This window comes from Grus americana, chromosome 1, assembly GCF_028858705.1.
Source record: "Grus americana isolate bGruAme1 chromosome 1, bGruAme1.mat, whole genome shotgun sequence".
NCBI lineage: Eukaryota > Metazoa > Chordata > Aves > Gruiformes > Gruidae > Grus > Grus americana.
Window position 1 is genome coordinate 8,201,111 of NC_072852.1, and position 14,727 is coordinate 8,215,837.

The 14,727-nt window shown below is 41.3% G+C and overlaps 1 protein-coding gene across 2 annotated transcripts in view; it reads right to left on the bottom strand.

Annotated features, from left to right (window-relative positions):
• FRMD4A (FERM domain containing 4A) overlaps positions 1–14,727 on the bottom strand; it is a 382,867-nt gene that overhangs the window by 346,194 nt on the left and 21,946 nt on the right. Inside the window, exon 1 of one of the 2 annotated variants that reach the window (XM_054813275.1) lies at positions 10,438–10,456. The exons of the other annotated variant lie outside the window; for it this stretch is intronic. The gene's annotated coding sequence lies outside the window, so the exon portion shown is untranslated. Of the gene's footprint in view, positions 1–10,437; positions 10,457–14,727 lie in introns of those variants that run through there. 2 annotated transcript variants of the gene reach the window in all.

Here is a 14,727-nt window from a genome sequence, read left to right on the forward strand (position 1 = left end):
ATACGTCCCAGGGACTCTTCCTTGCAAATAAATAAGCCAGATGAACACGCTGTGCCACACTCCAATTCATAAAGAGAACCAGAGGGCAGACCGTAAACAGAAGGAAATTGCAAGAAGACCAATAAAATGCAATTCTTATCTCATACCATCAGCCGGACTAGGCAACAGGGATAAATAAACTCACAGACTTCTCCTATATTTATGATTCCTTATTGTTGCGGAGCTCTCCTCAGAACAAAAATGAATCTGGAAGGGAGGCGGTCGAGCTCCTTTCAAATGGCAATGTTTAAGAAAGGAGAACCATATGGTTTTGAGTTGGCTCAATTGTGGCAGCCAGGAAACTAATCCACAGATTTATTAGAGCTGGCATACGTAACAGAGTGGCAATGCTCCTTTCATTTGCTGCCAAGAAACCCTCTGTGGTGCAGAGCTTTACCTTGAGCAGCAATTGCTTACTGGGCATATGGGCCTTATTTCTGCAAATGGGAGTGGAAGAGAGTCAATTTGCAAATCAAATTGTAATTCTCTTCCTCCTGCTGCTCCAGTTTACTACACAGACTTTATTCATAGTCAAAGAAGCCTGGATTTCTGCCTCTTTTTTCTCTAATGAACTTGTTCTCTTGATTTAGGACATCCAAATGGGAGGTATATGATGAGGAGAGAAGAAACCATTTAAATCATTGTCACTGACCAGATAAAAGTTATTGCAATAAGTACTTTACCTAATAGCTTATTATGTTGTGCCCACTTGCTGGAAGATCCCTAGCTATTATCATTAGAGCTCCTGACATCCTGATTTTTCTTGAAAAGGTCATATGAAAATGGAGAATGGCAGATCAGAGTCAGTAATCTGTCTAAGGTATATATGATCATCTGCTAGATAGTTTTTTCATTTGGGCTATGAAGTGCAATAAAAAAAATCTCAAATATCCTTTGGGCATATTCAAAGAAGGCTTTTCAGAGTTCCCATGGGCTTACTTGGAAAGAGGTATCAAAGGCTTGACTTCTGAAGAGAGACAAGGTGGCAGGGGGTGATTGATAGATGAACTGCCACCCCTTACAAGTGCAAATGGAAACATGATCAGGGTTTGGAATCAGCCCCGTTCACCTGGGGAACACACAACGCTGCATCTGAGGTCTTCAGCAAGGCATGGGGAATTTCAGGGGGAGACAGATGCTACAGCAAAGTTAAATCTATTTCAAAGATTTCCTATAAGCAACAGCTAGAGCTATCAAAAATATTATATAATTTCTCTGGAAGCTATGCCTGAAAACCATATTGATCTATTTTACAGTAGATACAGTACTATTTTCTTCAGCAAAAGAAGAGAAAAACAAAGGCAACTGGAAGCTCTTTACTTGTTAAGATCAATCATCGATCATACCGCAAACCTACTGTGTTCAGTGTGCTTGGTACCAGACACATCAGAGAAAGGTAGGAATGACCATGCACGGGCAGTTCTATACCTCTGCCAACTTATCTTCGTGCCCAGTTCTAAAGGGTTTGTGTCTAGAAACATCAGTGTATCCAGTAACAGCAATAACCTATGAATATAACAGCTCCATCAGCCCCTGATGCTAATGAGTAGAAGTCTGCAATGAATTAGGGGAATAAATCATTATGCTTTTAAAGGTTAACATTTGCCATCTCTCTCTGCAAAATTAGTCCTCTGTGAAACTAAGCATTGCTCTCAACACAAAAATATTATTCAAGAAGTTAAATTGTCTTCTGAAGATTATGTTAAGTCTGAAGATGGCATTCAAATCAATAAAGCATGATTCAAAGCAGTCACCAAAGACAGTTCAATCTACAGGGAATCCCATAGGTCACTCAAGTTTGCTGTGACTTTATTTTGATACATCTCTTATAAAATGGGTCAGAACAACACTTTTCTTCAGCAAGTAACTCAGATATTCACAGCTCCCTCCTTTCATTACTTGCTACATGTAAAAAACCAAAAATATATCATCTGATGTGAAATCAAAGGCTTAAAAAATGTATCATATTTATATATCATCATATTTATATAGCATATATAAAGAGATGCTTGAATCTAGAGGACTCCAGGGTTCAAGCAGGTGTGCTTTGATTTTTGTTTGCCAATGCTACATCATTCAACACACAATACAGAACTAATTGCAGACAAATACCCTAGTTTTCATTCTCACCTCGTGAAGAACCAGCTTTGGGTTGACACCTCAGCAGGAGTCAGTTCCCATTTCTGTGATAGGGAGTGAGAAAGAAGAGAGATGTATTTTCATACCTGAAGAGTCTCATTACTGTGTTGAATTGCCCATAGGTAAAACTGTGTATATTTTTCGTTCTGCTTACTGAAGAGGCAATAAAGCACATATGTGCACGTACAGACAATGAAAAATTAATTACATGGGAATAATTCCCTATTTTACAACCTTAACTTATCACTTTGGTACAGTTGGCAGTAAAAATTCTTCATTTTGAAATAAGCATCTACACATACACAAATATATTAGTCTATATATTTGCACCATTGAACTAAAGTGCCATAAAGGAAGATTTCCATCATCCGCCTCATGAAATTAATGTTTCTTTGACCATGTAAATTATTTGATTTCAAGAGGTGGTTTTTGAAAGCAAGTATCTATAACAGTCATAAGCCATGTATATCTGAATTTGTCTGCAATTTCTACTATGAACATTATGAACACTGAGTGATAAAAAAATCAGATAGCTGTCAAAATAACTGTGCTCACTGTGCAGAAAAAGGGAAGCAGAAAATAGTCAGTTATATCCGTACCACATTGCTGAAAAGCAGCACATGAGCTAACATTGGCCCACAGTAGCCCTAATACCATATCCTCATCTGAAAGATGGAGAACAAAACCAGTCTGATAAATTCACAAAAAAAAAAAAAAAGGGGGGCATCAATTCACCGGTGAGAGAAGATACAGATACTGCTATGTGTCCTTTGAAATTGCTTATTGGATAATGGGAGCAGACAAGAAACCTTCACATGCCCAGGCATCAGTTAATATGCCTTCCCTCTCTGAACTAATGAATTAAATCATTTGGAATTCAGAATGTGATTCTACCAGAATTAAGATCACCATCTAATGAAAGGAACAAATTGCCTTGTACATGCATATGGTGGGGGTCTCATTCCCTCTGCTATGGAATAGTCTAAAGAGAATGTCCTACCCCTTCCTAGCCGACATCTGGGGTGAAGAAACAATCCCATTTATATGGCGTAATTGAGGAATGGTCCTTTACTGCCCATGCCTGGCCACTGACTCTTAACAGGACTTCTTGCCGTGCACATCACTCCACTGGGTGACTCTGCTGCGTCTACTGAGGAGTTCATCAGACATGGAGAGCATTGAGCTAGTGGGAATGGTACCCGAGAGGGCTGACCGGGGGTTTATATATGGACAATGCCACCACGGGTCTCCATCAGGGCTGGAAGCCAGCGAGACAAAGGGGAGGGTGAAGGCCTGTCTGCCCTGCTCCATCACTGCCTCCTCCAATGGTAATCACTGATCTGCAAAACCCCACAGACTTCACATGAAAGCTATGATTTGGTTCTTGCAACTATTAAGCAGAGATCTTGCAAACAGCTAAGCAAGAAATATTTAGTGTCAGAGACACTAAATACATTATTTTAATTGCAATGTTTTGAACTCTCCAAAAATGTCATGTATTGGTCTTGCAAATGTTATAGCAAGCAGTTTGGTTTGCAACATGAAGAAACATTTTATATATTTCAGGTAAACAGGCTTTTTTAAAAAAGGGGTCACGTTTCATGTAGTCTCAATCTTTTAAAATTAAAGATGCATGCAAAAAATAAAAAAAACTCCAAAACCTTGAAGCTTCCAAAAGATTTCTCTCCTCTGCTCACTCCATGTTTAAAACGAAACAGTTTATTTCAGCCCACAGAGTCCACATTTCACTCTGTCAGTAAAAGAAAACAGTTCCTCACAGTACCCTCCAAAGATGTCTTCCACTGCTGGTTGTAATCCATAATCAAAATGAATGGCAGATCACACAGCAGGATTTTTGTTTGCAGATCTCTGAAATCAGTGAACGCATCTTAACACCTCTCATCTGTATCACTTTGTCACCGGACCTATTTGCTTGTTACAAACACGCCGAAACACCCTGATTTAACAGATTGCTGAGCTCTCCTGTTCACTTCTCTGTTCATTAATCTTCATCAAATAATACGGCAATGGGAATTGCTGGAGTTCTCCCTGTACTACCTGCTGCACTCTGGGCTCTAGTGAATAAATGGAGAGTATCTAATATGTGGAGAGAAAGGTTTAAGTCTGTATTCTTTTATGCATTGGAATGTCTACCGCCTCTGTCCCTATGGAAATGTAAAGCTTTGTATAGGCTGATTTGCTATGCAGTGCACATTCAGCAGGACCGTCTGAAGGCATGTTGCAGAGAAGTTAAAAAGTTACAGGTAGCACAGCGCTTTGAGGAGTGTGTAAATCAGGCCATGCCGCGTGGTGAAATCCTGGTTTTTCTAGGCAACAGTTGCATTAAATATATTTCCAAAGGAATTCTCAAAACCTAATATTTTAGGCCAACGAAAAGAGTATTCCATTCAGTCTTTTGCTGCAGCAAAGGCATCTGCAGTCTGTAAAACTGGATCCTGAACACAGATATGTCACTTTTGACAGGCATTGAGAGTTTCACCCGTAGCTGGAAGCCCAGAAGGAATCAGATGACCTGACTTCGTGTCCTCCATCTCAGAGTGGCAGAACTGCCAGTGCAAGCCCCAGAAGGATGCTCTCGAAAGGGAGCCATGGTATCAGCTTGCACTCTCAGCAGACTGCCAGAGGCAGGACTCCCACTCTGCATCTGAAGCACAAGCTTGGTTGGCCTCAGCACGTCACTTTGAGCTTTGCTCATCACAGCACAGCATGCTTGAGGTGGGAAGGCACATCTGAAGATGATCTTGCCCAACCCGCTGCTCTAAGCGGGGTCACCCACAGCAGGTTGTTGAAGGCCATGTCCTGTTGGGTTTTGAATATCTCCAAGGATGGGGACCCCACAACCTCTCTGGGCAACCTGTGCCAGTGCTCAGTCACCTCCACAGCAAAAAAGTTTTCTGTTATACCTAAACAGAATTTCCTGTGTTTCAATTTGTGCCCATTGCCTTGTCGTGTCACTGGGAACCATGGAGAAGAGCCTGGCTCTCTCTTTAGTCCCTCCCATCAGGTATTTACACATACAGATAAGACACCTCCCTGCCCCCCCCTGCCCCGAGCCTTCTCTTGTCCAGGCTGAATAGTCCCATCTCTCTCAGCCTCTCCTCATATGACAGGTGCTCCAGTCCATCATCTTCATGGTCCTTTGCTGGACTCTCTCCAGTATGTCCGTGTCTCTCCTGTACTGGGGAGCCCAGAACTGGGCGCAGCACCCTAGATGTGTCCCCCAGCGCTGAGCAGAGGGGAAGGATCACCTCCCTCCACTCGCTGGCAGCTCTGCCTAACGCAGCGCAGGAGGCTGCTGGCCTGCTTTGCTGCAAGGGCACACTGCTGTCATCTTGGTGTCCACCAGGACCCCCCTTTTCTGCACAGCTGCTTTCCAGCTGGTTGGCCATAACTTGTGTTGGCACATGGGGTTATTCTTATCCATCTTTGCATTTCACTTGGCTGAGAGTCATGACATGCCTGTCAGCCCATCTCTCCAAGCTGTTGAGCTCCCTCCCAAAGACAGCACAACCCATCTGGAGTATCAACCTCTCCTCCCAGTTTTGTATTGTCTCATTTTGAACGCCACTTTGAAACCTCAGTAGCCCCAAATTAAGAAGCACAGTTGTCTGTTAAGAAGAAAAACATTTCTCACTCTTGGTTCTATCTGACGTGGTTTGCATCTTTAGAGTGGGCAAAGGCCAATTTACAGTGGCAGCAATTTCATGAACCTGAAGTTCTTACATTAGGCTAGTAGAATGTGGCAACACTAGAGATGTAGGGAATGTTCCAGCAATATATTAGTGTTAAAACTGACCTGTCTTTTGTCCTAGTTTAGAGAGAGCAGTCTTCATAGACTAAGATACAGATTTTTTTCACACAGGAAATACTGGTCTGGGACATAAATAATATTGACCCCTCATATCAACAGGAGGTAACAAGAGACTTGAAAAAGCACCTTCTAGCAGTGCCTAGTTCAAGAGAAAATACATATTGAACTATATTGGACATGTCCTAGATGGTAGGGAGATAAAGACAACGTGCATGATATCCATGAGACCACTTACACACTCCCACATGTAAATGGCTGTTATTTAGCTTCCCTTTTAATTAGAAATAACAACTTCAAATTAATTTCATCCTAAAAAGGCACATAAAATGGCTTACCCATGCTCCAAAGCTATCCATTTCTCTGCGCCGTCTGTAAGGGGAGGTCAGAGCAGCTAGTTCAGGTGGAGACAACTAAGACTGGACAGAATAGAAAGGCTGAGGCTAAACACACGATGGCTCTGGTGCAGCATGAGTGACACCTTGTTAAGACAGCAATTTAGATAAGGGCATTATAATTTTAAAATATGCTTTCTATGAAATTCTTTGTTAATGAGTGACAGTTGGCTTTGTGAGCGCTGACAGACTGCCTGCTGCCCCTCAAAAGCCAGCCACGAAGGTATTGAGCTGAACTCAGACTTGCTGAGGTGATGCCACAGGACTACAGCCTACAGTCCTTAAATATGGGGGGGGGGAATTCCAGCTGAGCCTGATGGTGACTCGGAGGCTTGTATCTAAGTGAGAAGAGCAAAAAGAGAGAAGAGGAGGAAAAGATGCAGTACTTGAAAGTAAGATGGAGAAGGATTGTGCATCTGCAAGTGCTATTGCATATCCCCCAGTTGAGTGTCATACTCAAGAAATAATTTTTTGTCTGTTGTGGAAACACTGAAAAGGCATATTTCACTGCTTTAAATTTTTTTTAAAAGATATATTTAAAGGCAACAAATGCAATCAAAACTGCTCCTTTTGTGGACGAAGAAGAAAAACAAGTTTTGATTTTTACAGCTTTATTGTAAACTGCTTTGATATGAAATCCCTGATCAATAATAACATCACAGGAAACAGGAAACAGGATCTTTCCTACTGGTGTGCATGATATAAACTGATTTGGTTTGCTTTTGTCAATATATATGTTACATCTGCACCCAGGCTGAAAATCAGACTTCCTGTGGTTTTAACTTTTTAGGATACACAAAGCCGGGATTCTCCTGCTTGTTTCGGGCAGATCTTAGGCCATTGATATGGGGACATTTTGCACTTCAAAGCTTTCTGCTTTTTTCTTTTTTCGTTGTTGTTGTCTTTTAAATAGATCACAAGAAACAAATAATTATCATTATTCTACTATTATCCCCTCCCAACACTTCCTCCCTCTCAAGCCCACATTTACTCTGAACCTTCTACAGGGTATACCTTGCTTGTTTGAACAAATTTAATTAGCAAATGTCAATAAGTATACATGTGCTCACTGCAACAATGTATAATCACTGTGATTTCCTTGGAGCTTTAATGTGCTTGGTATGAGAACAACAAAAAATTTTATGCTTTTAAATTTGAAGATTTGGGACACTGATGCATTAAAAATGGATAAATTCCAGGATACATGAAGATTTTCTTTCTAGGAAAACTGTAGTTTTATGAAATGCATCTACTTCAGTCTTTATATACTTTTATTGTCAAGATCTTGTGTAATTCTAACCTCAAATTAGCAGAGCACTTAACCTCCATGACTGTGCCAAGACCAGACCAACAACAAGCATTTTTGGAAGGATCTGGATGTGGGAGAAGTAGCTATTGTGTTTTCTGCCTCCACCCCATGAAGCAACAGAAATTCACCACGCAGAGCAAGAGAACCGAGATGACAGAAGATTTAGACAGGACTTACAAAAGAAGAAAGCAAAAGCAGAGGCACACAAAGCTTTGAGCAGAAGAAGGAAGAAACCATATGTTTTTGTAGCTAAATGGTAAATTGGAGGGGACTGTGCTTGGACTGCTCAAACTACGAGGTGCCACCAAAGAGGATCCAACACAAACTACCAAAATATGCCCGAGGAAGGAAGGAGGGGAAGTCAATGAAATGTGGAAGGCTTCTTTCTCTAGGTACAGATTCTCCCATGCTTCTGTCTGTTGACCAGAAAAGAGAGATGGTTGCAGGATTCTGTGGAAGCAATGGCAAGTTCATTGCATCGGTCTTTGCATGAACACTTGTAGCATGCTCTGAAGGAATTAATTTGCAACCCTGATTAGCAGAGAGCAACACAACGAGATCTCGATGCCACCTTTTATGAACAGATGCTGATAGAGGATTTCTGCCCCAAAAAAGAAGGTTCTGACATGCCACGCACAGGAAAGAGTTGAGGCACTATGTCTGGGTTATTTAAAACTTACTTTTTTCACCCACACAGCACCTGTCGGAGCCTTGGAGTAGATGGAGAGGGTTAAGGGGCTGCCAGACAGGTCTGTCTCTGGAGATGGACCAAAGCAAGTAAAGCCCTGGATGGGTGAATCGTGCATTTGCGATGCTCTAGTAACAAAACAACAGCAAGTGCCTTGTCCCCAGAGCAGGGCGTGGGCATTCAGTGTCCTGAGTCTGGGGAGGAAAAAAAGCAAAAGCTGAGGGTGTGAATGAAAGCTTCGTTTCAATCAAAGCTCTTTGATATCAAATATCACACTCCGGGGGGGAAAAGAGAGAGAAAAGAAAATGGGAGGGAGGGCAGAAGAAAGCAGGGGAATGAGTGAAGTCTTGATGTGAATTTTACAGCTGAAAAGCATCTTTAAAGCACTTCTCTGATCTGCCATTTATTAGGTAACACGTGGCAGGACGATAGAGTCTGCTCCTGCTGTTTTCACCTACACCCACTGCCCAGGGAATGCACCTCATGTCAAAGGTTACCCATAAATGCCAAATTCCCTTTGAGAGGGGCCAGTGGATTGCAGGAGAATATCGGCAGCACGGAGTCAGTCCAGACCTTCTCAGAGGGGTCCCAATCCTCCTCCTACAGGATCTGATGCATGGTCTCTTGGACCATGGCCTATGTATTTCATCCTCGCTGCTTTACAAGAAGATACCGCGGCAGCAGCACGACCCTTCATTGAGCTGATGAACCTCAGAGACACTTTGTACATCGCACAGATGAAAAAATATTTTCTCCAATGAAAATAGATTGATTTGGCACTAGAACTGCAGCACACTACCCTTCAGACAGATGAAACTGCATCCCATTTACCCCTTTATCCCTGTCTTGACTTTATTGTAGTTAAGATGGTCAAAGTGCCTGCAAGTTGTCCTGTGATTTGCACAGTTTTTCAGCTGAAAAAAAACTGAAAAAACCCCAAATTTCTCATCTTTACTGAAGGGTAGGTACAGGAGACAAAAATCTGGTGATTTTATGTACAGAAAGAAATAAAAACAGAATCAGGACTCTGCCAAGGAATGCTACTACTATACTGTTAATCTCTTCCTTAGGTCACAGTGAAGCCTGGACTGTGGATCCATTTCCTTTTCATGTTTACTACTAGTATCCTAGACAAGCTTGTACATTTTCAGTATGGCAAAAAAAGTAAGTGGAGGAGAATAAAGTACTTAGAGTCTCAAAAGTATAGTATTTGAGAGTTTGGCAGAAAACTTCACTGTTTTCCAAAAGGAAAATTTGATTTTCATATATTTTCTTCATAAAAAATACTCAGTTGTCTGTTTGGATTTTGATAACTTTGGTATTTCTGTAAACCTAGTTTCTGATAAAGAAAAGTGGGTTTTTTTCTCCTCTAATGAAAACCAAGATTTTTTGCTGCTGTTGACAGAGGACTCTCCGGTGTGAAGTTCTTGTTGAGAAATAAGCTTTAAATTTTATAACTAACAAGGTCAGAAGCCTTCTCAGGTGCAAATCAAGAGAGTTTCATAAGATTCAAAGTAGTTATGCTTCTATATGGTAGCTGAGGACATGAATTAAATTCTTGAAGGGGAAAAAATTACACTTTGAAATTACAGCAAGATATACTTGAGCTGTCTATAAATTAAGACACCTTTTTGTGACTCACAAATAGAACAAATCTTTTAACAAGTGTTAAAAATTAATAGGGAGAGGAGAGAAACAGATCAAAGCTGAGGTAGATGCTTCAGCAAACTGTCAAACCATCGACAGAAGAAATCCTTCAGCTTTAGTTCGTAAGAAGAGACCAGAAAAGCATTTCCCCTTTGGTGGAAAGAAACGTGCTGATATCGAACAGAATTTGAAATGAAATGTCTATAAGGAAAGAAGTATCTTAATTCTTCTCCTACTGGGAAAACTTGCTTGATCTGAAATCAAAAGTTGTGAACTGATCATTCACTCTCTCACCCAAAATGTATCCCATTTCCTTCACCACTGAAGAAAGAGGACACGTGAAATCCTTTAGACCAAGATGCACACACTTGCATGCAGAACATGCACTTACAGTTGCAGAATTATCCCACCAGGATCAAATGATTTTGTAAAGAAGTTATTCTAGCTGCAGGTCCCACCTTCCAGGCTCCTCAAGGCAGATTTTCATCATGTTTATTCCAGAATAAACTTTCTGCCACAGACTGCTCTTGTGCTCGCTGCTATTCATCTTGATTTATTTGGCTCCTGACACTGTTGGGTGATGACTGCCGTGAGCCATCTGCTAACACTCCCATCACTGCTGTTGGGCAAAGTCCCTTCTTGCCACCTTCAAAGAAAAGGATCCTCGGAGAGTGGGTCAAGTCAGCAGTTCTTGGATATAAGGATGGACTGTGACCGTGAAGTACTTTGAACAGCATAACTCAGGCTTCAGAAATACTGTGAGGAAGAGGGAGGAATTCTTCATCCCTTCAAAGATAACCTCCCACAACCCTCAGAAATCTAAGGATGTGCAAAAAATGTCTTGCTCATGTTGCAGCTACATGTCACGTAACACCGTACACAGCCTGAAAGCTTTTTGACAACTGTGGAGACTTCAGAGATTGTATCTGCGTCAGATGGGGATTAACAAAGAGTTCAAATGCTTTTGCAGTCCTACAGAAGTCCAGATGTTAGGTATCGGTCTAAGGTAGCCATCTGGTCTCACAATGTATTTGGAGAGAAGCAGATGTCCCAAGTGGAGGTTTGTCCTAATTCTAGACAAACGTGTAACTAGAGGACCAGTCTCCCTCTCTTGTGCTCCCCTCCCATAGGCAGAGTCCTCCATCAAACTGAAGTTGGAGTCTTAACTACTGGGAGCTTGACACTGGAAGAGAGGAATCTCACCCCACACAAATTGCTTGCCCAAGGTCACATAAGAAACTCATTGCAAAGACGGTTCCTAAATTCGAGTTTAGCTCAGGCACTTCTTCGTCACTGTTCCCTGGCAACAAGATAGGACACAGCTTCAGAGCTTCAATTTAGCCTTGCAGCCTTTGCATGTGCGGCTAGCAGAGAGACCCACGCAGCCTGTGACAAGCCTCACAGTATGCAGACGAGCCAGAGAAAGATAAGGGCAGGTCACAGAACACATCTCTAATTGCTTTAAGGGAAAAAAAGAAAAAAAAAAAAAAAAAAGGAAAAAGAGAAAAGAAGAAAGTTGGTTCATCTTCTTTCACAGCTCTCAGTACACCAACTAGATTTTATTTTAAGTCCATCCTGCCAACAAGTATCATTTTGATTTGTATGAGCAGAACGAAGGCAATTAAGCTTCCAAAAAGCCAGTTTTTGATAAAAATAGCCATGGCCTTATTTAGCAGCGTACGGTATTTTTAAAGAAATGTTTTAGCTTCCATCTTCCAGTCAAAGGGCCCATTTTTTTTCTGCCAGAATTATCAACTTTTCTCTAGTTTGAAACTACTAGAGAAAAGAAAATGACGGAGCTAAGAGTTTTCCAACATCTTTCAAGATGTGCTGAAAAGGTAAGAGTTACTGTGCTTCTCCAAGCAAGTACCAGTCATATACTGTACAGCCCGTGTCTCTTGGACAGTTTCACAGTCTAGCTCCACTGAACCACTTCTGATTTACACCAGCATTAGAAAGGGGAGGGGGAGATACAAGTCAGACATCATAAATCTTTTCACTGAGTGACATTTTGAATGGCTCGTACATCACTTTGAAACTAAGGTCTAGACTCACAATACAGATGACCTGAAGAATGGCTTTTATGCCCCAAAGCCTCTTCTTTTTCCCTCAGATATCATTTGCTTTAGTAGAAGATATTAATTCTTCCTACAAAGCCTGTCTCAATGGACTTGCAAAGGCATTTAGAAGCCAAAGTCCTATTGACTTTAAGGCTAACACCTCCAGGATATTTACTTAATACAACCCACTAATATTAAAGGGACAACATTTTCATAAGCCATACAGCAATTTAACAGCCTGATTTTCTTTGAATTTCAAGGGAATAAAGTTTCTAAATAATTTGTGAAATCATCAGCCTTTGTAGTTCATTATTTATACTGCAGAAAAAAAAGAGCTGGCAGTCCATGATCTGGCCATGCAAAGACACAGCTGTGAGCGTTAGAAGACATAGATATTCATCATCATGCACTCAGTGGCTCTGCCAGGGTCTCTGAACAAGGGACAAGATGAAGCTGTGTTTTACTCAGTGCAGTATATCCCCATTTCCCATTGTGTTGGAGGCAGAGTAATAAACCAGGTGTAATTCCAGCCTGCCCTAGCACATGCATTTTTCACACAGAAATATCAGATTCTTCGCCCATTTGCCACACACACCTTCCCTGCAGCTTAACAGTTCATATAGACCAGAAAATGAAGGCAACATCTCAGCAAAGTGGCTTCTCCAGATGTCCATTTCCCAGCTTTGATTCAACATGCTTGAGACACTTGGATAAGTCTCACCGGGCTGCAGTAAGGATGCTGAGCGTCACGCCATGCAGCAGCACTGTGTAAGAAGACCTCAGTTTTGAATATGCTTTTGGGCAGAATTCAAAGTCTTTAGGCTGAGACTGGCATCCACACAGGTCATATGGATACCATTATGGAAAGACAGAAAGGTGCAGGACCTCTTTCAACAGAACACAAGGACTACTATATTAAGCAGTGTTGTAACAATGTGCAGGTTTAATGAGTTAATGGTGGAGAAAGAGCTTCCAGTCTGGTAATCTTATCAATTGTAGGATCTATGTCACCTAAGATTATATGTCCACAGCGCAGGTCTGAGCATCTCAGCAAATTGTCTGATACTCCCATCATAGCATCTGAAGTCTAGTCAACAGAGTTTAGGCTGCAACTCATCTACAACTCATCTAGCCAAACCTAGGCTGCACTGACAACAGTCTGTATTTGAATAGCTCTATTTCTATTACAAAAGGATCCTAGGCTCACTTAGATTTATATCCTATAGGCACCGCAATATTTCAGATTCATCCCAACCAAGTGCTCCAAACAACTAAAGTCTGATTTATTGTGTACAGAAAAGGATTAAACTTATCCAGCTTGAATGACTCAGTATAAGATCAAGGTGAGGGAAGTGTTAAGTTCTCAATCAAAACAGACCTCAACTACATAAGCACATATGGCTTTAAACACAGAAAAATCCACCGGCTCACAAGCACCAGCACGATCAGCAGACAGCATGCCAATAAATCCCCACACAAGCACCGAAACTCGTGAGGTTAAAACGAGACTGGAAGTATCCATTACCCCTAACTCAGGCACAAGGCTGACACACTATACTTGACCAGATGTCATATTCAAGCTCAGAAGCTTTATCTTGTGGTGATGATAAAATTACTGATCTGCTGGTGACAACTTTACTGGTCCTTAAAACTGCATTAGCAATTAGCCTACTGAAATATTAAAGATAGTAGTTACAGCTCCAACACAACATACCATTATATGGTGATTCAGAGACTGAAAGCATAACTAATTATAGACTGAATTTTGCAGCAAATACATTGGTAGGGCTTGAGACAATCTTTAAAGGCATGTGTGGGCAGTTACAAAATACTTCCAGAAACCTGAACAAAGACTTTTGCAGAGGATTATAAAACTAAGTCTTTGAAGAGCAGAAGTAGCATGTTAGCCATGTCCTTTCCTCAAACCATATTACTACACTGTCACTTACTTAGCAATGGATTAAAGTGCTTTGTGCTGGAATCCTATTAGTGGCTAACACCAACGCAATACAAAATTTTGTGTCTTGGAGGCGCAATGTTGTGGCTATGTCCTACTTGTAGCACTGGTGTAGTGAGATGATAGGAAAAAATTGTTTTAAAAGTACAATGAAGTTAGAACATCTCAGCACAATTTTTAAAGCATGTGTCTGTCACTACCATTTTCCTGCCCCATATTTTCTTGTTACTAAAAGCCTGTTTTCCAAGCTAATAAACACACACATGTAAAAGTGTTAACAATGCCAGGAAAGAGGGCAGTGAGGATCACTTGTACTTGTTCACAAAGGCTGGGTCGTGTAGTTGAGTACAATCTCTTTCCGTCCTCCCCGGAGAAGGGTTAGCATTCAGCTGCCCTGCTCCAGTGGGAGATTAAGCCTTAGAAGCATCACTTTATCCACTGCTTTCCTTTAGGTGTAAACTGCATCCTTTGTCCCCGTAGTCCATAATTTCCCCATCCCACTTCCTCCTATATATAGTAGAATGAGAAAATACCAGCAAAGCAATCTTTATTCCCTAAGTCTAACCTGTGGCAGACCTGCCCTGCGTGGTTGCACAATTGTATTGCATCAATATTGATCAGGATGGCTCTAGTATCTTGCCCTGGACCCCAGGATACAGACTTG